This window comes from Lissotriton helveticus, chromosome 4_1, assembly GCF_964261635.1.
Source record: "Lissotriton helveticus chromosome 4_1, aLisHel1.1, whole genome shotgun sequence".
Lineage (NCBI taxonomy): Eukaryota > Metazoa > Chordata > Amphibia > Caudata > Salamandridae > Lissotriton > Lissotriton helveticus.
This window is the reverse complement of record NC_136063.1, coordinates 1,926,018,087-1,926,039,422: the sequence shown is the minus strand read 5'-3', so window position 1 is coordinate 1,926,039,422 and position 21,336 is coordinate 1,926,018,087. Positions and strand designations below refer to the sequence as shown.

General features: G+C 44.3%; 1 protein-coding gene and 1 long non-coding RNA gene across 6 annotated transcripts in view; one reads left to right on the top strand and one right to left on the bottom strand.

The window, feature by feature from the left end:
- ADGRG4 (adhesion G protein-coupled receptor G4) overlaps nt 1-21,336 on the bottom strand; it is a 1,842,483-nt gene that overhangs the window by 1,236,300 nt on the left and 584,847 nt on the right. The gene's annotated exons all lie outside the window — the stretch shown is intronic.
- Nucleotides 1-21,336, top strand: part of LOC144829445 (uncharacterized) — a 280,058-nt gene that overhangs the window by 135,450 nt on the left and 123,272 nt on the right. For both annotated transcript variants that reach the window (XR_013610671.1, XR_013610672.1), the window contains exon 3: nt 6,913-6,972. This is a non-coding gene — a long non-coding RNA (uncharacterized LOC144829445). The remainder of the gene's footprint in view (nt 1-6,912; nt 6,973-21,336) is intronic.

Below are 21,336 nucleotides of genomic sequence, written 5' to 3'. Positions count from 1 at the left end.
TACCGGCGAAGAGCACCGCACCACTTCGCACCGCAGCCCTGGTCTCATCGACACCTCTGAACAACCGCCACCGAGCCGATGCCTGCACCGCGGCCCCGACGCCTGCCGACGCTGGTGCTTCCAACTTAAACCGTGAGGAGTTCGATCTGCAACGCGTGTGACTTCAAGTGCCCGTCGGCTCCTGCTCTGACCTCCAGAACTGAATTCTGAGGACGCCGGCTCTTCGGGGCTCATCGAGAGGTCACCGACGCTCTGAATTTCTAAAGGTACTGTTTTGCGGATCTTCTTGACACTGTAGTTGGCCCGCGACACCTTGGTCAGCCAGAACTGTGTGGATTTGTTATTCACGATGCCGTTTTAACCCCAGATGGAGCTATCGACTTCAAGAAACTGTATTTTAAGTCCACTTGGAATATTGAAGATTTCAGAGAACTGTATGATGGATTGGTTTTTATTGGTTTTTTTTGGTCTTGTTTGGGATAAATAAAAATATTGGATATTTTTCTAAACTGGTGTGGTGTTCTTTTGTAGTGTTTTCACTGTTGGTTATGTGCAAATGCTTTACACACTGCTTCTGAGATAAGCCTGACTGCTTGTGCCAAGCTACCAAGGAGGTCAGCAGGGGTTATTTTAGGAGTGTAACTCCCTTCTCCTGACTAGAAGAAAATGTCCCTACTTGGATAAAGGTGCAAACCATTGCCAACTACAGAGCCCCATTTCCAACAGGATTCCAACTTCCTAGCAGACTACAGTGGTCCACATTGAAGCACTCAGCAGGGCTAGGCTGAGGAGGTTTTACAAGGATAGAGCGCTGGCTGCGAAAATGAGGTTCATCAATGCAGGACCTGCAGGATGCCGTGTGGGCTTTTAGGGAAGCACATTGGCTGAAGGCTGCAGCAGAGAACCAAGAGAAGGATAATGAGGAGGAGGAAAATTACTTAGCAGTGGTTTCAGAGGAGAGAGGGGAACTCACTGAGTGGGAGTCCCCTGTTGGATCATATGTAGGAAGCAGTACCTCCTCACAACCTTTTCCCCTGAAGAGTTGCAGGACAGACATGCTGAAAGGGACCTGAGGCTGCAGTTGACCCAACTGGCTGCAGAGGGAAGAAGAGCTAAGGCTGACAAAGTCTTGGCAGAGGCAAGGAGAGCTGAGGCAGAGAGAGCCTTCGAAGAAAGAAAGATCTTGTTGGCTCATGAAATGAGTCTTAAAGAGCTGGACTTGTAATCCAAATAGCTGTTAGAGTCTAGCAAAAATGGTGGCAGCAAAACTAAAGTGTCCAGTGCTGAAGGAAGAGTCCATAATACCCAGAGACTTTGCGCCTGACTTCAAGGAGAATAATGACATAGACAGGTGGTTTTAGGCATATGAAGTAGCTCTAGAGGTACACAGGATCCCTGAGAAGGATTGGGGAGTGGCCTTTATAATCATATTCCCGGTGACAGGAGGGACGCACTCCTGGCTCTACAGAAGGGGAACAGGATGAGGTATCCCACTACTAAGGAGACCCCTGTCCAGGAACATGGATTCACCCCAGAAGACTACAGGAGAGATTCAGAGGGAGTCAAAAACTGTCTTACCAGTCCGGTAGGGAGTTTGTGTGTTACTTTTGCAAGGCAATGGTTGGTCAGGTGAATGGTAGTGAGATCAACACTTATGAGGAGCTGTACAATTTGCTCGCCAGGAAGCACATGTTTAGTCATTGTTTTTCAGAGCAAAGCCAACACCTGATTCATTACAGGCTGACTGACGGCAGGGAGCTTGCAAAGGAGGCTGACCTCTGGATGAGTACCAGAATGTCTGGGAAGGAATTGGTGAATAATCCTAAAAAGGGTGGCTCCACTTCTATTTGTTTGATTTTTCCCATTGTGGTCCTGTTCTATTTATCAAATTATTCTTTATTTTTTAACATGATGTGGTGTCTTTTTGTGGTATTTTCACTGTCACTTTTTGATATGTTGCACAAATACTTTACACATTGCCTCTTAAGTTAAGCCTGACTGCTCGGTGCCAAGACACCAGAGGGTGAGCACAGGATAATTTAGGGTGTGTTGTGACTTACCCTGACTAGGATTGGGGTTACTGCTTGGACAGGGTGCCATCCTCCGCCAGCCAAAAACTCAATTTCTAAAAGGATCCTTAAATTCCCTTACTTTTATATTTTACCTAATAAGCATAAAGGAAAAGTCCCACCTCCAGAATACCCTTTAGTGGCAGGGATAGCTTCAGGGACTAGAAGCCCTATCGAAATATGTTTTATTTGTTTCCCTTTAACCTTTTGTAATTACTATGCCATCATATGTGAGAGACACAAAAGATATCCTCAATGTTCTGCAAGCTATTTCTTTTAATCCTCACACACAACTCTTAATGACTCTGGGCGTTGAGGCGCTTTATGTAAGTATCCCTCAAGAAGAATTCCTTAAGGTGCTGGAAGAAATGTCAAAATCTGAATATCTCTCAATACCTCCAAGAGAGTTTATTATGGACTGTACACACATGGCCCTAACCAGGAATTATACGTGCATGGATCATCATGGGCAGCACTTTCGCCCCAAGTGTAGCTTGCCTCTACTTATATATATTTAAAAAGGAATAGATTTTCAACACTTCCATTCCTTATTCTACAAAATAATAGTGCTATGGAAATGTGAAATAACAATGTGTTCATCATCTGGTCAGGTTCTGAAGCTAAAGCTTCTATGTTTGTATATTGGATTAGCCAAAGAGATGAGTTTCTTAGATTCACCCTTGTGTAGAATAGAGCTCTCATTCCTAGACATGCCGATTAAGGTAACTGAAAACACTCTTAAGTGTGAGTTATATTGCAAACCCACTGACCGCAATCATCTTTACGGTATGATACTTGTCACCCCAAAGCCCTTTGGGACAATCTCCCGGTTGAACAGTTTCTGAGGCTACAATGCAGCTGCACAGAGAAACAAGACAACACGCATCACACAGATCTGTTAACTAAGAAGCTGCAAGAAAAGGAGTATCCTTTAAAGATAACAAAAAGGGCTTATAACAGCTCCATGGACCTATTAGTACACATGTTTAAAACACCTACAACTGACTGTCTCATCTGTGCAACAACTTATGGGACCCACTCCAATGCAATACAGAAAATTGTTAATAAACACTAGAGTATTCTTATATCGGGGGCATTGAAGTTTAAAAAAAACAATGTACGGAGAAAGTCTATCAAGGATGACCTTGTACATACATGTCATAAAAAGCCTACTATCAAGAACAATCTTGTTGCTGCATGGATCTTCCATCGCTATTAGGCATTCACCCTGTTGACAATGTGGTGTTTGCAGACTTACGAGAAGAGTCAAACAACTAGACTTAAAGATGCAAACGACATGGGTTCTCAAACATTTCACTAACTGTGAATCAGTCCATGGAATCTGTATGATACCATGCCCCTGTGGGCTACAATACATAGGAATGACAACATGCATAGCAAGAAAACATCTACAAAATTGATGAGACATTTTCTAGAACAAGCCCACACCGAAAATTCACTTTAATGGACATTTATTGAACAAATAACATTGAATGCTACGAACATCAATATTAAGCACCTATATGTAAAGCAAAGGTGGATCTGGTAGGGGTCTCAACGTTGAAGTTTAATGGACACAACTAGAATTTAAACATCACGTTAGCCAGAGTGTAAGATTGTTACATTTGGACTAAAGAAACGATCTCGCTCCTTCCTTCCACCCCCTTTTACAAGTGGCATTCACATTTTAATTGTATTGATGATTTTCATATACCCCCCAAAAAAGCCTATGGGAGACGTTTATGGTGTCTCATTGAATTTGCTCAATGGACACAATTTTAATTCAAAGAGATCCTTGGGCAGGGTGTAAGATTTGAACCATTGAACTGAATAAATCATTTTTTTTGCCCCCCCCTCCTTTTCAATCAATCAATCAATCAATCACGGCATTTGTAAAGCGCGCTACTCACCCGGAAGGGTCTCAAGGCGCTGGGGGAGAGGGGTATGTTACTGCTCGAACAGGCAGGTCTTGAGCTGCTTCCTGAAGGAGAGATGGTCTTGGGTTCGCCGAAGGTGGGTGGGGAGGGAGTTCCAAGTCTTGGCTGCCAGGTAGGAGAAGGATCTTCCTCCGGCGGTGGCTCTGCGGATGCGTGGTATGGTGGCGAGGGCGTTGCTGGTCGATCGTAGCTGGCGGGTGGGCGTGTAGAAGGTCATGCGGTCGTTGAGGTACTTGGGGCCCAGGTCGTGGAGAGCCTTGTGTGTGTGGGTGAGGAGTCTGAACGTGATCCTCTTGTTGACGGGGAGCCAGTGCAGGTCTCTCAGGTGTCTGGTGATGTGGCTGTGTCGGGGGATGTCCAGGATGAGTCGTGCGGAGGCGTTCTGGATGCGTTGGAGTCTTTTTTTAAGTTTGGCTGTGGTTCCGGCGTAGAGGGTGTTCCTGTAGTCCAGTCGGCTGGTGACGAGTGCCTGGGTGACGGTCTTCCTGGTCTCGGTGGGGATCCATCTGAAGATCTTGCGGAGCATGCGCAGGGTGTTGAAGCACGAAGATGAGACGGCGTTGACTTGTCTGGTCATTGACAGGGAGGAGTCCAGGATGAAGCCCAGGTTGCGTGCGTGGTCCGTTGGCTTGGGAGCAGTGCCCAGGGCCGGGGGCCACCAGGAGTCGTCCCAGGTGGAGGGTGATGATCCCAGGATGAGGACTTCCGTCTTGTCTTTTCTACACTTCATTCAAGTTTTATTTTTGTGGGTGCGAAACATATAACCCTAGAAACGTTTAGTTTTAGATCACATTTTGATGTTTTGAATTTAATGATAATAGCGTTCTAAAATTTCTCCATTGGGTTCTGTCTACCAGCAGTCTTTTATTTAAATACCAGCAGCCCGTCCCGACGTTGTCCGGGTATGAAATAGAATGTGTGTAATGTGTGTATTTGGCAAGGGCAATTTATTTTAAAATCTCGGGGTAGACAACATTTTTTGTTTCATTAGAATAGGGACGGAGAAGGGCCAGCTGCAGCCCTGGTTGATGTTAGCAGGCACGTGTAATTGGTGTAGCGATCCGCCGCCTGAGCCCGGCTACAGCCCTGGTTGATGTTAGCAGGCACGTGTAATGTCGTTGAATGAGAGAGTTATCAGCCGCGGGTAAATCCGTTTAATGAGAGAGTTCAGTGACAGCGAGTAGGAGAGGCTGCAGTAATTGTCCCCGCAGACACGCTCATTTGCGTGTTCCCCCGCTTGAGGCCCAGATGCAGCCCTGGTTGATGTTATCAGGCGCGTGTGATTAGTGTACTGATCTGCTGCCTGAGCCCGACTAGACCCCTGGTTGATGGTAGCAGGCAGGTCTAATTTCGTTGAATGAGAGAGTTCAGTAACAGCACGCAGGAGAGGCTGCAGTAATGTTAATTACCAGGCCTCCAGCTGAAGGCGTTTGTCACGCCCCCAGCACACGGCCACAGTAGACGATCTTCAGATTAATGTACGACCCACATGGCATGAAGGGCGGAATGTAGCACACGCCCCCAGCGTTTCTCACGCCCCCAGCGTGCCCCTTGATGCGGGGCAATTGCGTTCGCATGGCATGAAGGCCGGACACACGCCCCCAGCGTTTCTCACGCCCCCAGTGTGCCCCTTGATGCTGCGCAGAAATGTAATTGCCGCTTGTATGTACAACTCACATGGCATGAAGGGCGGACACACGCCCCCAGCGTTTGTCACGTCCCCAGCACACGCCCACAGCCCACGATGTGATGGCTGTACCACATGCCCCCAGCCCACGCCCACAGCACAACGCAGACACGCCCACAAGGGACTACTTTGCTGGCACGGTTCTTTTATATGGTGTCCTACGGTACAATTGTATGTCTTGCACTGTATGATTGTGATGAACACCACTGTTTATTGAAAAGTTAATAAAAACTATTTAAAATAAAAAATGTATATGGTGGCCGTCTGCATAGCCTATGTCCTTCTGTTGCAACAGCCCTTTCCAACGCTGTATTGGGTGTTGTGATTGGTGCTGTGGTTACTGAGATTACCCGCTTCAAAGGTTTGGGCTCTCTCTTTATAATATTAGTATGGATTGCGCTCTTTACTGTGCAACACCATTGAAAATGAGTCTGCATATAATCCTGTCTGCAGCCCATTCAATAATGAGTCGTGATGTTGTAATAGTTCTCTGTCCTTTTACAAAGTGTTGAGCTTTTTGTACTCCTCTGTATCACGTTTTCTCTGATGTTCACAGACTTTATTTCCCATGAGTCCATACTATCGTGCTTCACATAACCATTGCATAAGCACGCACGTACGACATTGTAGTGGATCGGGCCACTGCTTCTCCCTTATTCATTATATAGTGTCATGGAGGTTTCTTAGGTGAAAAGAATAGTATCTACTTCTTGATGAAGTAAGTTCTTTTGCATATCGACAGAATTAAGATGTAATATTCAATCAGGGGTTTCCTTTTGCCCTTTCACGGATACATTCAAACTAGCTATATGTGACCAACAAGGGGAGTTTTCCCTTTAGGCACTTGCTTTATATCTACAAATGCAAATTATTCCTGGGTGTAACCTGTATGTCTCTGAAGATGGTGTATTTGTGGAGCAAGCTCAAAAAAATGTTTTAACCTGTTCATACACCATGTCTTGTTTTCCTAGTGAATTATATTTTGCTTTAACCATCCATAGCCTGAGCGTACAGATGAATCTCATTTAATCTACCTCAATACTGGAGGTTTTAATACATTCTTTGACAGAATGACAACAGAGTGTGAATACAGTGGAGATACCCCCCCATTCTGAACCATGAAATATGAATTAATACCACAATAGAGTAATTGTCCGTGTTGTACGAGTGTTTTTGTGCTTACCACCTACATGTTAATACACTCTGCTTGTTCTTACAGTACCATCTCGTATACAAGAATCCCTCACTTCCTTCAGAGACTTGCAGTGCTCACTTTTGGGTGAGTATGATGAATTTTTTGATTGGGCACCAGGCATTGTCATAGACCGCTTTTTGTGAGTACGCGTGGTTAAGAGCATATGAAAACAAAGCTGGTTTGAAATGAGTTGAATATTTTCTCAAAAGAATATATATTATTATGTACTGTTCCAACAGGATTCCTTGTGTATGAATAATATTGCCTCACATTTTTCATGGAAGGAGTAGGGAGGAGTTCTTTGGCCCTGAACAAGACCTCTGACTAGCTTTGACACCTTGTTAAGTCGGAACATGTTGCCACTTTGAAGTGGTCGGGAGAAATATTAATTCTACCGTTACCACATCATTTGATTTTATTCCGTACCAAAATAACCCACTAATAAAGAACTGTTCTTTGTGTATAGCCATAGGAATTATTGACCCATGGTCTGAACATCAGTATTTGTCCTGTATAAAAAATATCTAAGAACTGCCAGTTTTACTTGAGGCCAATGGAGTGGAATCTTCTTCCTCAGGTGCGGGAGGTCACCTGTGAAGAAGCATGCCATGATAAGTTATGGGTAAGGCAACCTCCCAAATATTTCTGTGTGCGCCTTTACATCAGGACGGTGTCCACCCCATAGAGTAGGATTTTTAAACATTTATATATCCCAGTACCCAGGTACCTTGTGTGTTACTAGCAAGTAAACATTAATATCTACAGCACATACTGGGAGAGCAGTGCCGGCTCTACCTAGCATTCTCTCTGAGGAGGGGAACTCTAACTTGACTGGCTGCATTTGCAAACTTTGGGGCATATTATCAAGAAGGGCGTTAAAATTATCGCCGCTTTAGCGGCAGGAAACTGCCACTAAAGCGGTGATAATGGGCATGATAATATTCCCTTGAGAAATCCCATAGAAGCCCATGTTCACACCAGAACATGGGCTTCTATGAGAATTATAACGCAAAAGATCCTTGGGTCTATAATAATGATGCGTGCTTTAAGTGACAGACTAGGTTTAAGTATCAACTCTCCATACGCTCTTACGCTAGAGGCCACTACCCAGGTTGTGATCGCCACTGTTCTGTCCCATCTGGATTACACAAACGCCATCTATTTGGGTCTCCCAGTCTTTCTACTCAAGTGTCTCCAGATGGTACAGAACTATGCTGCTAGGATGATACTGAAGCAACCAAGGTGGCAAGCAGCGACCCCCCTTCTTACTAAACTGCACTGGATTCCGATCACACAACGCTGTGCCTTCAAGGCAGGCTGTATGATTTTTAAATCACTGCATGGCAAAAGCCCCAAATTCATTAATCAAATAATTACCAGATATGTTCCCCCACGCAACCTTCGCTCACTCCATTTAGGCCTTCTTCAGATACCCCCGTTCAAGCTCAAACGCTCTGGTGGACGTAGGTTTGCAACACTTGCCCCCTGCTTTTGGAATACCTTGCCACTGGAAATTCGGCTCTGTCAAGATCTTCTACCTTTTCGGAAAGCACTGAAGACCTGGCTTTTCAGACAAGCTTTTTAAAATCTACTTTTACCTCTGTTGTGTTACTGTCAAACTTAGCGCCAAGAAACTAATCAGTGTTAGTGCGCTTAATAAATAATTTAATAACATAAAATAACATAACATAACATAGGGGAGAGATCCCTTTAGGACGATTACCCTCACTCACCATAGGTGACATGCTTCATCATTGCATTATATCGATGACATTTTTGTGGTGTGGAGGGGTTCCCCTGATGCTATTATATCATTCCATCAATGGATGAACACAAGGAATGAGTTCTTTAAATTTACCTTTGAATTTTCTGAGATCAGTCTACCTTTTTTTTTGGATGTGCGGATTTTCCCAGAAGGAAACAATTTGGGCACTGAGCTATAACATAAGCCCATGGCATGTAACTCATTACTGTCATATCGGAGTTTCCACCCCAAAGCTCTCTGTGAAAATGTGCCCTCTGGGCAATTTTTACATGTTCGACGTAACTGTACAACTTTGACGAAATATGAGGAACATTCCAAACAGCTGGCTCCTCAATTGAAACAAAGGAATTATCCTGCAAGCACCATCCGCAAGTCGAAGAAGAGAGCGGCCAATACCAACAGGCAAGCTCTAATTGAGGTCACACCACCGATAGAAGAACAGGAGAGACTCATGTGTGTCAATATTTTCAGTGGGTACTTGAATGACATAAAAAAGAGCATCCTTAAACATTGGAGAATTCTCAACATTGGAGATTCACCATAACCACCGCCATTATTTGCGTTTAAAACAAGTTCCAACATTAAAGATCTGATTGTCCATACAAGACCTATTATGAGAAAGACAGGACATCAAGCATCATTGTGGGGCTTACCACCAGTAAAAGGACATTTCCCTTGTGGTTCCTGTGCTGTAAGTGCACAAACAAAACACACCACTGAAATAGACATTGGAACTGACCGACCATGGGTACTGTCAAAACATACCAATTGCAACAGCGAAAAACTGATTTACATGATCACATGCCCATGCAGCTTGCGTTACATGGGCATGACCACACGTAAAGTGAAAACCAGAATTCTTGAGCATAAGAGTACTATCCGCTGGAAGAAAAGGTCAATGAGAATGACCAATCACTTTATAAATCAAAATCACTCAGAAAATGATATATGCTGGGTAGTCCTTGAGCAACCATATATTTCACCACACATTAGGGATGTTTCTAAATTTCTGCTTAACCGTGAACAACGCTGGGTTTTCAGGCTACATACTGACACTAGGGGCCTGAATGATCATATTCCCTGGCTTCTGTTATGAACCAAACATTCAGGGAAAGCATGGAATACTTAGCTTTTTTTGTTCATGCCTGTACTCAGTAAAGGTGTACTGCTATTACATAGACAGGTGACAATGTATCCTACTTGTCATAATATACCATACATGAATATTTGTCTTGGCTAATCAGGTAAAATATAAAGATTCTAAGGAAGCTAAGACAGAAGATGATATATAAGGATCTTCAGGGAGCTATGACAAAATAATGATAATCTAAATCAGCATATGGGTGCTGGTAATTCATTATCTCAGGCCATATATGTGGCGTTTTCTTTTTTATTTACACAGAGACCTGCTTCTGATTGGAGCAGGTAATGACATCACTAGAATAAAGTAGCTCCACGAATGAAAATTGCTAAATTATACATAAGCATTAAATAGAACAAAGGCGGAGTAGGAAATGCGCAAAAACCACTCTTGCGCGAACAGATCAGTGTTTCATACTATACACAGGCGCTTACACATCGTATAGCGTTCTCATCAGGCACTATTAGTAGTCACCCTAGGGTCCGTCACTGGCTATAGCTAATGTGCACTGATTTTCATAAACGAACGACGTCTATCGTTCGGATAATGATATCATTAAAATACCCACATAGCTTTATGAATGTAAACTGCTATATTATACATTAGCACCTAATAGAACAAAAGCGGTGAAGTAAATGAGCAAGAACCAGGCATGCGCGAATAGATCAGTGTTTCAATTTGTACACCAGTGCTTACACATCTTCTAAAGTTTAGATCAGGCACTTCCAGCAGCCACCTCAGGGTCCTTTAACAGCTGCAGGTAATGAGCAGTAATTTACAATACTTTAAAAACGAAAGGCGCCTTCCGTTCGGTACCTCCGGTCGCAGCTTCAGTCCGCGACGGGGTACCGACGGATAAGTGAGCAGACGCCGTGCTGTTTGTTTGTTTGTTTGTATACTTTCTAGGTATTATTTTCCCGCTTTTTGAACTTTTGACTCTGCAAACTCATTGCTTAGAGTCTGTAAATATTTTAATGGGTTTTAACGCTGAACAGAAGCAATAGTATGACGATCTATTCTGGATTCAATAGTATTATACTATTGTACCCAGACCTTAAGAACAAATAATGACCCAATGCCAGCATTGACAAACACTACCATACCCGGTTTTTTAGATATAGATGTGACTACATTTACCAACTTGTGATAGCCACTATGGACATCTGTACAAATCTGTCTCCCTCACGTAGTTAATAGTATCTGCTTACTAGGGAACAACAAATATAGTTTTTACTAAACAAGAACTCTTAAAAACCATGATTTGGAGAGTCATTCTCACTGCAGGCGATGTTTATTTCAATACTTGAGCAGTTTAAGTCTTCCTATGTCTTTCAATGTATAAATCTGTGTGCACATGATAAATCAGGTACATGACACAGAGCTTTATACTTTCTTCCTTTGTAGAGCCGGCCCCCTTCCCTGAGCTGCCGACCAGGTTGAGGTGAGGCTTTATATATCCATCAAATTGGGGGAGTTGTTTTCCTCCCTTTCACTACTGGTGATGTATAGGATACATTCAGGATCCTCTTAATAAGTAGTTGGTGCGAGTTGTTGTTCACAGAGTACGTTTTTTGACCTCTATAGATATTTTCAGTATTACGGAAGAATACACTGGAACATTGGTCTAGTATCTCCACTACACAAATATTGTTTATGCACATTTGCGTTTTTTTCACCTTAGCAGTAGCTTTGTATATCTTTATAGTCCTGACGAAAGCCCGGATACTTCTTTAGGTCAGAGGGGCTGAAACATGTTGACCGTGTGTCTAAAACCAGCAGTCTAATTTCCATACTACTGTTTGCACTGCTTTTTATCCCTAACAGAGAGAGCACGCGAATAAATTTAGATCAATTTGCTGTCACTAGGTAGTTTTAAATCACATTCTTCATTTTTTTTCACCACGGGACTTTAGGATCCCAGAGAGTGTAGCAGCTTCTACATAAAAACATCCCTGAGCTCCTCCCTCACAGCGAGGGGTTTGTAGCCCTCAGTGGGACTAGGTTTTTCCACTGAGAGGAGACACCCAAATGATGAAGCATGTCACCTCTGGTGAGTGAGGGTAATCGTCCTAAAGGGATCTCTCCCCTATGGAGAGTTGATACTTAAACATAGTCTGTCTCTTCAGGCACACATCATTATTATAGGCCCAAGGATCTTTTGTGTTATATATCTTTGTAAGTAGAGGACTCTCTCAGGTCTCTTAAAATTTAGTCCCTTGGACCCTCCACTCTTTGTTGTTACTTCTATGGGAATTCACAAGGGCATATTATCAAGCCCATTATCGCCGCTTTAGCGGCAGTTTCCTGACGCTAAAGCGGCGATCATTTTAACGCCCTTTCTTGATAATATGCCCTTAGAGAGTGCATTAGTGTATATTGGCTGGTGCCCAACTGCCATCTACTAGGCATACACGCTGGATCTCCACTTCAGCACTACATCAGTCTTCATTGGCCATGTGGAAAGAGTAAAGAGAAGTAGATTCCCTGTGCTAACATTGTTTTGTTTTATTCATATTTATGAGTGCTCTACATTTACACTTTTTTAGAATCTACTAGCCCCCAAATAGCAGGGTGTTATTACACCCCTCAGAACCTGGTTCCTTAAAGACATGTCTCAGAGCCATACTTGTGGGCCTCGTTCACCTATCTGTGCTGAGAGGCCCAGAATTTGTCAAGCACAATCCTGAATTGTGCACTGGCCTAATCCAGGTGGTTGTAGAGGCCTTTTGTGATCTTGGTGTGTTGCGTTTGTGCCTGTGGACCGACCCTCCCCCCCCCCACACCAATCTTTCTCTGAGGGTTAGACCCTGTCTACTGTATTCGGCACAAACATTGTTCCCGATGTACATAGAACCTATGAACTGGTGACACTAGTTACTTTGAGTAATGGTATAGCCAGGTTTTAAGGTATCCAAAACCCTTGCCTTTAAGAGGGGAATAGAGTACAGTTTTACAGTTTAACAATGACCAGTGAGATATTTCATATTAATGTGCTAGAACCTTGTTTTATTTACCAACTAGCTTACCCGTCGCGCGTTGCTGCGATCTCAGAAGAAAGGAAATTTAAGGAAACTTGTTATGATAACATTCAATTTACATTGTATCATTTTTATTGAAACTTATTCATTTTAATATGGAAAACATTTCAAAGTGTTGTTTTAATTCTGTTTTTTTATTTGAGAGCTTGTGGATACACGATATTTTTTGTTTTTCCGTCTGGTGCGTAGGCAAATAAATCAGAAGGATTTCCGAAGCGTGAGCTGGCCACATACAGTTGTCCATGTGAGAAGCAAGGATTCTCCAAATCTAGTTCACACACTTGCAGCGATTGTCCTTGTGCTTTGTTGATAGTCAGTGCAAAAGCGAGTCGCACCAGAAAGTGTAAACGTTCAGTATTGGAAAGATTATGAGGACCCTGGGTGGCCGGGGTGCCGATATTTAACAAATGTTTCTTTTTTTTTTCTTTTTTGCCGAAACCTTCGCGGGAGTGTACTCAACAACTTCCCAAAGTTTGATGCCGATCGGATGAATGGTGTAGTATTGCATAAAGGACAAACGGACATACTTTGGTTTTTATATATATAGATAGGTGCATGCATCATTTATGCAGTGTGTGTCTAATAATTACTATTAGCTAATAATTGTAAACAAAGTTTTAAGAGTTACTGTTTTCCGTGAAATTTCAGAATTGCTGGAAATCTGCATTTTCTACACAGTTACCTGATATTTTAAACTTTTTACAGACACTATATTTGTTGATTTCATGACACAGTGCACTGTGACATTGTCTTCAGTACCACTTTGCATTTTCTCTGTTTCTGAAAGTACAATGTAAATTTGGCTCCACCCAATTGGTTAATTTCATTCTTCAGTAAGGCTGCTGTAGGTTGGCACAGAAAAACCATAGGTGGCACGAAGGATAAATGTCATGTGGGCCGCAGAGTGTATTTATGCCAGCCAAATATAGGACAAAATGTATTGCTCCATGGAGCATCATTGCACCCTAGTTGGGCTGCAGTTTAAAGATAATACAGAATCACATGGCAAGGAAAAGTGCTTTGGCCATGTAGGGAAGGAAAAGAGCGTGGGCCATGAATAAAATCCTATTTTTTACATTAGCTTAGCCACAACAAAAATGCAACTTATAAGTCATGTATAAAAAATGGGGCATTTTAAAGATTTGGAAAAGTATACTTTCACAATGAACAACTACTACTCGTTTCGCTGTAGAGCTGCATTTCTGAGGAACAGGTCTAGTTATGAAAAATACCTATTTTCATATCTAATCATGGGATATACTCCACAAGCGACCCATAAAGGTTACCTTCCACTGGGTTTTAAAACTTTCATTCTTTAGTGAAAGTATACTTTTGATATCTTTAGTGGAAAAATAACTTTAAAGAGTCTTATTTTGCTGTCAGGTGGTAAACAGCTTTAGATATTATTTGTGTCGCAGCTCTGCCAAGAGACAGGATGCACATCCTTGATTCACTTGCTAAAGACCTTCGTCATGGAAGACAACTGCTTGGCATCTAGCAGGATGAAAGCAGGAGATATGTCTGCCATTGGTCTTTAGTAAGGATTAGATATCTGGAAAGGGGACAGAACCAGATGGCAGATCAAATGACAGCTTTCACAGCTCCTCCTTTGATTTGCAAATGCCAAATGGGCCTGTTATGATCTGCAATCATTGATTCTACGGTCACAAGAAATGTTCTGTCTCGAACTGCACCAGGATCGAATACCAGTTCTATCACTAACAGAGGGAAAGGCACCTCATCCCCACAGGGAGTACCTAGGGAAAGGTCATAACTCTTGCAGGTGGAGGAAGCCTATTGCCATTGGGGTGAGGGAATCTGGGAATGTGTGCAGAAAAGTAAGTGCTGAAACATAAGGTGGAAATTATGCCAAGATTGGCTAGAATACAGTATAAGGCAGGCATCTCACCACCACCTTCTCAGACCATTTCTGGACCTGCCTGTAGAGAGAACGTCTGGATGGAAGAAGACTCTGCCTAACTGTTGGAAGAGGATGAATCAAGTACTCCTGACTCCTGCTGGTACCCAAGGACCTGGAAGTGGTTTCCAAGTGCCAGGTGGTGGCCCTTCTGTTACATGCTACAGTATCATACAAAGCAAAAGGACTCCTGGCTTCCAGAAGGCGCAGCTGACCTCTGAGGACTTGACCATGAAAGAGTTCTAGCTGGAGAGAGAACTAGTACATAGAGGGCTGCAGGAGTAACCAAGAGGAACTTTCCCAACAGTTGGCGGAAAGTGGGACGTGATCAATATTTCAATCTCTGAAACAGATGGACAAGAGGCTTTTCAATGGAAGACACCCAGCTACTGGTCAAGAAAAACAGATTCATTCTGCTTGGAGTGTTTTCTGTCCTAAAAACTAGTTCAGCTGGACCTCGTGATATAGGTATCTGGCCTCATCGAGCAATTTCTGACTATGGGTTTCAGCCTTCCCTTTCGGTGGATTTCACTCTCAGACTCCTGCCCCCACCACATTTTTAACCTCAGAAGCAAGAAGATCAGCAGCAAGCTCACCCCCTTTCTTAATGCATCCATCACCACAGCCACCATCCCCGAAGAATGGAAGCATGCAGACATATTAGGCCTTCTGACGAAACTGTCTGCTGACCCCAACAAGCTCAAGAACTACCAGCTCATCTCCTTGCTCCCTTTTCCTGCCAAAGTCCTCAGAAAGGCCTTCAACCACCAACTCACCGAACACGTGGAGTACAACAGCCTGTTGGAAACCTCCCAATCCGGATTCCACCAGAACCACAGCACCAAAACTGCCCTGATCGCAGCCATCACTGACATCCGAACCCTCCTCGACTGAGGAGAAGCAGCAGCCCTGATCCTCCTCAACCTCGCCGCAGCATTTGACACAATATCCCACCACATCCTGGTCAAGAGGAGACATCACATTGGAATCCAAGGTGACACCCTCAAATGGATTACCTCCTTCCTCACCAGAAGAACCTAGAGCATCTGCCTTCCTCCTTTCACCTTGGAACTCAAGAGCATCATCTGCAGCATCCCTCAAGGTTCATCCTTCAGCCCCACTCTTTTCAACACCTATATAACCCCCTTGGCCAACATCATAAGAACCCATAGACTGAACATCAAACCCTACGCATATGACAGCCAGCTCATCCTCTCACAATCTGAAGACCTCTTCACCACTAGTCAAGCTCCTCAGCTGCATAAAGAGCATTGCCGACTGGATGAGAAATAACTACCTGAAACTCAACACTGACAAAACTGAGGTGCTGATCTTTGGGAACAATACTTCTCCTTGGAACCACTCTTGGTGGTCCTCTGAATTAGGACCCTCACCCACACCAACAGACCACACCAGCAACCTTGGTATGATTGTAGGCAGCAAAATCACCATCGAATGTCAGATCAACGCAGTCTCGTCCACCTGCTTCCTCACTCTTCGCATGCTCTGAAAATTCTTCAAATAGCTCTGAGTAAACACCAGTCCTGGTTACCAGCCGGTCGGATTATTATTATTATTATTATTATTATTAGGGTTTTGTAGAGCGCGTAGTAACCCGGAGGCATCCCAGCGCTGAGATCCAGACACATCATGAGGATAAGTACCGGGAAACGGAGGGGGGCGGGGGGATCAGGGTCAGGGGAAGAGATGCCTTTTGAGTAGTTTCCTAAACCGGAGGTAGTCCGATTACAACCTTAGTTTGCGGGGGAGAGAGTTCCAGAGGGTGGCTGTGTTCACGGAGAAGCGCCGTCCGCCTGTGCGCGCCCTTTTCACTCTGGGAACTGTGATGAGGTATTCGTGGTCGGAGCGGAGGGACCTTGTGGCCTTGTAGGGCCTAATAAGGGTTTTGAGGATGGGGGGGCCTTTGTCCTGTAGGAGTTTGTGGGCCAGACAGAGAGCCTTGAATTTGACTCTTTCTCTGATAGGCAACCAATGAAGGAGCTTCAGCGCTGGATTGGCTGAGGATCTAGCTGGGGTGTTAGTGAGAAGCCTGGCTGCAGCGTTCTGAATCCTTTGTAGTTTGTTGAAGGTGGCTTCTGGAGCTCCCAGATATATAGCGTTGCTATAGTCCAGCCTAGAAAGAATGAGGCCTTGGATGATCAGTTTCCGGGAGGTGGGAGGGAGCAAAGGCAGGATTTTCCTGACTGATCTAAGGAGCCCGAAGCAGAGCCCCGCGGTTTTCTTAGCCTGGGTTTTGAAGGACAGATCTTTCTCGATCCAGATTCCCAGGCTCTTGATCTCAGCTTTGGGGGCGGGGGGTTCACCCAAACAGGAGGGCCAGATGTTAGGGGGGAGAGATGGTCCATTCTGTCCGAGAAGCAGGATTTCCGTCTTGGACCCGTTGAGTTTCAACGCTGAGTTGTTCATCCACCCCTGGATTTTGGAAAGGCAGCTGTGCAGATTCGCTGGTTCTCGGTTGGGGTGAGATAGAGACACCACCAGTTGGGTGTCATCCGCGTAGCTGATGATTTTCACACCGAACAGGGTGACGACCTCCTCCAATGGGGACATGTAGACATTAAATAATGTCGGGCTTAATGAAGAGCCCTGCGGTACTCCACATTGGAGGAGGACTGTTGGAGAGCGGGCGTCGTTCTCCCAGACCTGGAAGGAGCGGTGTTTTAGAAATGATGCTAACCAGGCAAGGGCAGTGCCCTCTACGCCGCTATCTCTGAGTCGCTGGATAAGAAACTGATGGTTGACAGTGTCAAAGGCCGCACTGAGGTCCAGGAGGATCACTGCCACTGATCCTGCTGCGTCCAGAATGAGTCTGGCCTCCTCCACTGCCACCAGAAGGGCGGTGTCCGTGCCCTGGCCCGGGCGAAATCCAGTCTGCGAGCTTTTCAGCCGGTTGGTAGACTCCAGAAACTGGGAGAGCTTTTTGTTTACTAACTTTTCAGCGATTTTACTGATGCCGGGGAGGAGGGAGATTGGCCTGTAATTGGCCAAGTCAAGGGGGTCTAGTAGAGGCTTTTTTAGGAGGGCCTTGACCACAGCTGCTTTCCAGCTGGGGGGGACCTTACCCTGGAGTAATGAAGAGTTGATGAGGTCAGTAGGAGGGGGGCGATCGTGGGTGCCACTTTTTTGAGCATACGGATGGGCACCGGGTCGTTGGGGGAGCCACTTTTGATCGAGGCGAGCGTGGGCAAAGCCTCTTCAATAGTTACAGGGCCGAGTATGTTAAGCTGGGAGGTGGCCGGGTCATATCTGCGACAGCTCTCGTCAGGGATTACAGCAACAGACTACGTCGGAATCACCAATCACCTCTTAAAAAGACTGCAGACCACTTTGAATGCAGCAATAAGACTCAACCTCCCCAAATGGACCCACATCACCCCCACCTCAAGAAGCTCCACTGACTCCCCATCCATGAGAGATACCAATTCAAGATGCTGATCCATGCCTACAAAGCCATCAATGATCAAGGACCAGCAAACATCAACCGACACCTGAATTTCTTCTTTTCTGCCAGACTTCTGTGCTCCGCCTCCCTCTCCCAAACCCCCGCATCCACCATAGCAGCAGAGGAGGATGCGCCTTCTCCTACCTTGCTGCCAAGAAATGGAATGACCTTCCCCTTCTCCTCCGAACCTCACACTCCCTCTCAGAGTTCAGGGAGGGACTCAAGACGTGGCTGTTCAACAGAGCCTCCAGCAGCAGCAGCCTTCATCGCCTGGATATTCTTGCTGGAGATTTGTTGTGCTTTAGAAACCCTGATTGATTAATTGATTGAGTTTGTAAACCATAAATGTACCTGAGTCTAAAATTAATCTTGACTGCAGCATGGTGACAAATTTACCAAGTGGCAAACCAACCTCATCAGCTATTTTGATGACTTGTAATGTCCTTACTAGTTCTAGCGTGTTGGAGAGTTTCTCGACTTTGGTTCTTGACGGTTCTGGTCTATCCGTGGTAAGGGCGACCCTTTCTAGTAGCCACGGTGCTGCCGACAATAAAAAGCCAGAGCAGACTGTGCCTTCCAAAAGAAGTCTCAAGAGGAAAAACCACATACGAAAAATCTCTTCTGAGGGCGGAGACACCAGGAACAGAAAGAAAGGAAAAACCCACAAATAAGAGCAAACACCAGCAAGCAGTGGAGAATAGAAGCCAATAATTCTAAACAGGAGTGGAAGGTTTAGATGAATCCAAACTGGAATAGGAAGGGCAAACCGGAAACAAAAGTGCTCCAACAAGAAGCAAAAATATACCAAGCAGGAGCAAAGGGACCCAACAGGATCGAGGACACACCAGCAGGAGCAAGGAGTGTTGCAACGCAAGGAAATTAAGAATGTAGACCCTTAAATACCAATAGGCAGGAAGTAATGTAACAAGAAATAAGCAGTTGCCATCTTGGATAGGGAAAAGGAAATGTAAGGAATAGGAAAGGTGGCCATCTTGGAAAGGGTAAAACAAAGAACCTCCCGAGGCCCTCTGGGAAACAGGACTGAGGACTCATGGGATGAAGAAGTAACAAGATGTCACCAGGAGAATACACTGGAAGCTGCAGTAAAATGTGCAAAACAAAAGGTGAGTGAAAATATGCCCCATAGCAGTACTGGAAGCAGCAGCTCCAAAATTGGGGTTTCAATGTTCCTACTGTGTTCTAATAAGCATTAACGGGCCACTGCATTGTGTTGAGGCATGCCCGACTAGACATAAGCGTCGCGGAGTGTACCTGCGATGCTGAAACAGCGGGCCATCATGCAGCACTGCAAAGCGCCCGAGAAGAAGGAGCCACCACGGGGGTGTCTCGTGGGGATGAAGTGAGCAGCGCCATTGGCATGAACAATGGCTCGCGGCGCAACAGCTATGGATTCCTGTTTTGTCCTGCTCAATGCTTTTGATGCTAAAACAAATAGATTCATTGGAAGAGAGATGACAGTGTCTCCAACTCTGAGGGACCCTAAACTGCTTCAGTCTTCTGCCTTGCCTCTCTAGACAGCTTTGATTTCCAAAATTAGGTTTAAAGCCTGATATAAATCCTTGACATATGGGTTCCTCTGTCACAAACATGATGGATATCCTGTCCGTCTTATTACAAGTGCATTGTATCCTATGGCCTTTGAAGTAAGGTAGATGGGATATCTGTCCTGCTTATGACACAATAACCATTCGCCCTCCTCTAAATCAGGCCCCAGGTCCTAAGAAAAAACCCTTGACCAGTGCAAAACACTTGGCCTACCAGACCCCTGCTTCATTGAGTTCTACCTGAAATCATGTCTGGGTTCTAGTCAACCTGGAACTGAATGCTTTATTGGCTCTTGGTGTTTCCTTGGGTTTCTTGTTTATGTTGGGTATGTTGGCCCAACGAACCATGCACTATTCACTTGGTGCTATGCACCTAAACATGTAATACTTTTTTACAGCAAAACATAAACCTGTTGTGATTACTGTATCTTGTCTTTTATTTTTAGACTTCTTTTATGTCTTGTTGATCATGTATGCACTTCATCATTCATTGTTATTAACAATCTTTCGATAAACATAAATAGTTCAAAGTAACAATCAATATTTTCCTAACATTTCATATTCATGTTATGATTTACTTTGCAAAATATTGTACATTTTATAAGAGAGCCCAATGCATTTCGGCACTGCCAAAGTGCCTTCATCAGGGGCAAACCTGTAAAAATAAACAAAATAACCTTGTAAATACTGTTATTGGGTGCCCATGCGTGTTAGTAAATATGTTTTGTAATTGTTTTTACCTGAGTATGGTGTATTCAATGCTCTAGCCTGCGTAAACAGAATTGTAGTATTCATGAGAAACAGCTTGACAACTTATCTATAATCATTAAGCCGTGCCAATATCAAATCCAGCTAATAAGAGTCCCAATCATTCTGCTTACCGCCAATGTCGTTATTTCACCAGCTTCCTAAATGATAGATGGTAAACATAAATCTAGTTTAGTGTCCAGCTTATGTTTTTGGACAATCCTCTTCCGTTAATGCTACAAAAACGTATGTTAAGGTGCCTACCTGGTTCTCCAAAACTTTATCTATCTGTAAAACATAAACAGACATACCACGTGTTTGGTATTCAAAGTCTGACCTTGTGAGCCACCGAACAAAGCACGATCTCACTTTTTAAAAAACCGATACCAGATCTCCACATACCTCTGCTATTCAACTCTCCCGTTATCTCTGTATTAAGAAAAAACAAAAGAAAACCATTTTCAGCGTCATGCCGTGCTGTTTAACAACACGTTTTTACGCTTAGTTTCTCTGAACTCCCCTAGACTGCCAGCTTACCTAATGTGCATGTCTTCGTCGCCTTGATCGAACTCGCTGTTGCTAGTACGAGCAATGATTTCGCTACCCGCGTTGTCGGTCCGTTACAATTATTATCCCCCGGTCTGCAACCATCAATGACATAAAAGACGGACTCCTCTACCCTAGACTCCAGGCGCCATCTTAGAAAGGCTACCCTCTCTCATAACTCACTCAGCTCAATGCTGCATGTTCGTGTCTCAAACCATAAACCAATGCACGTGGAAAGTGTTTTAGTCGTATTTGGTGCAATGTG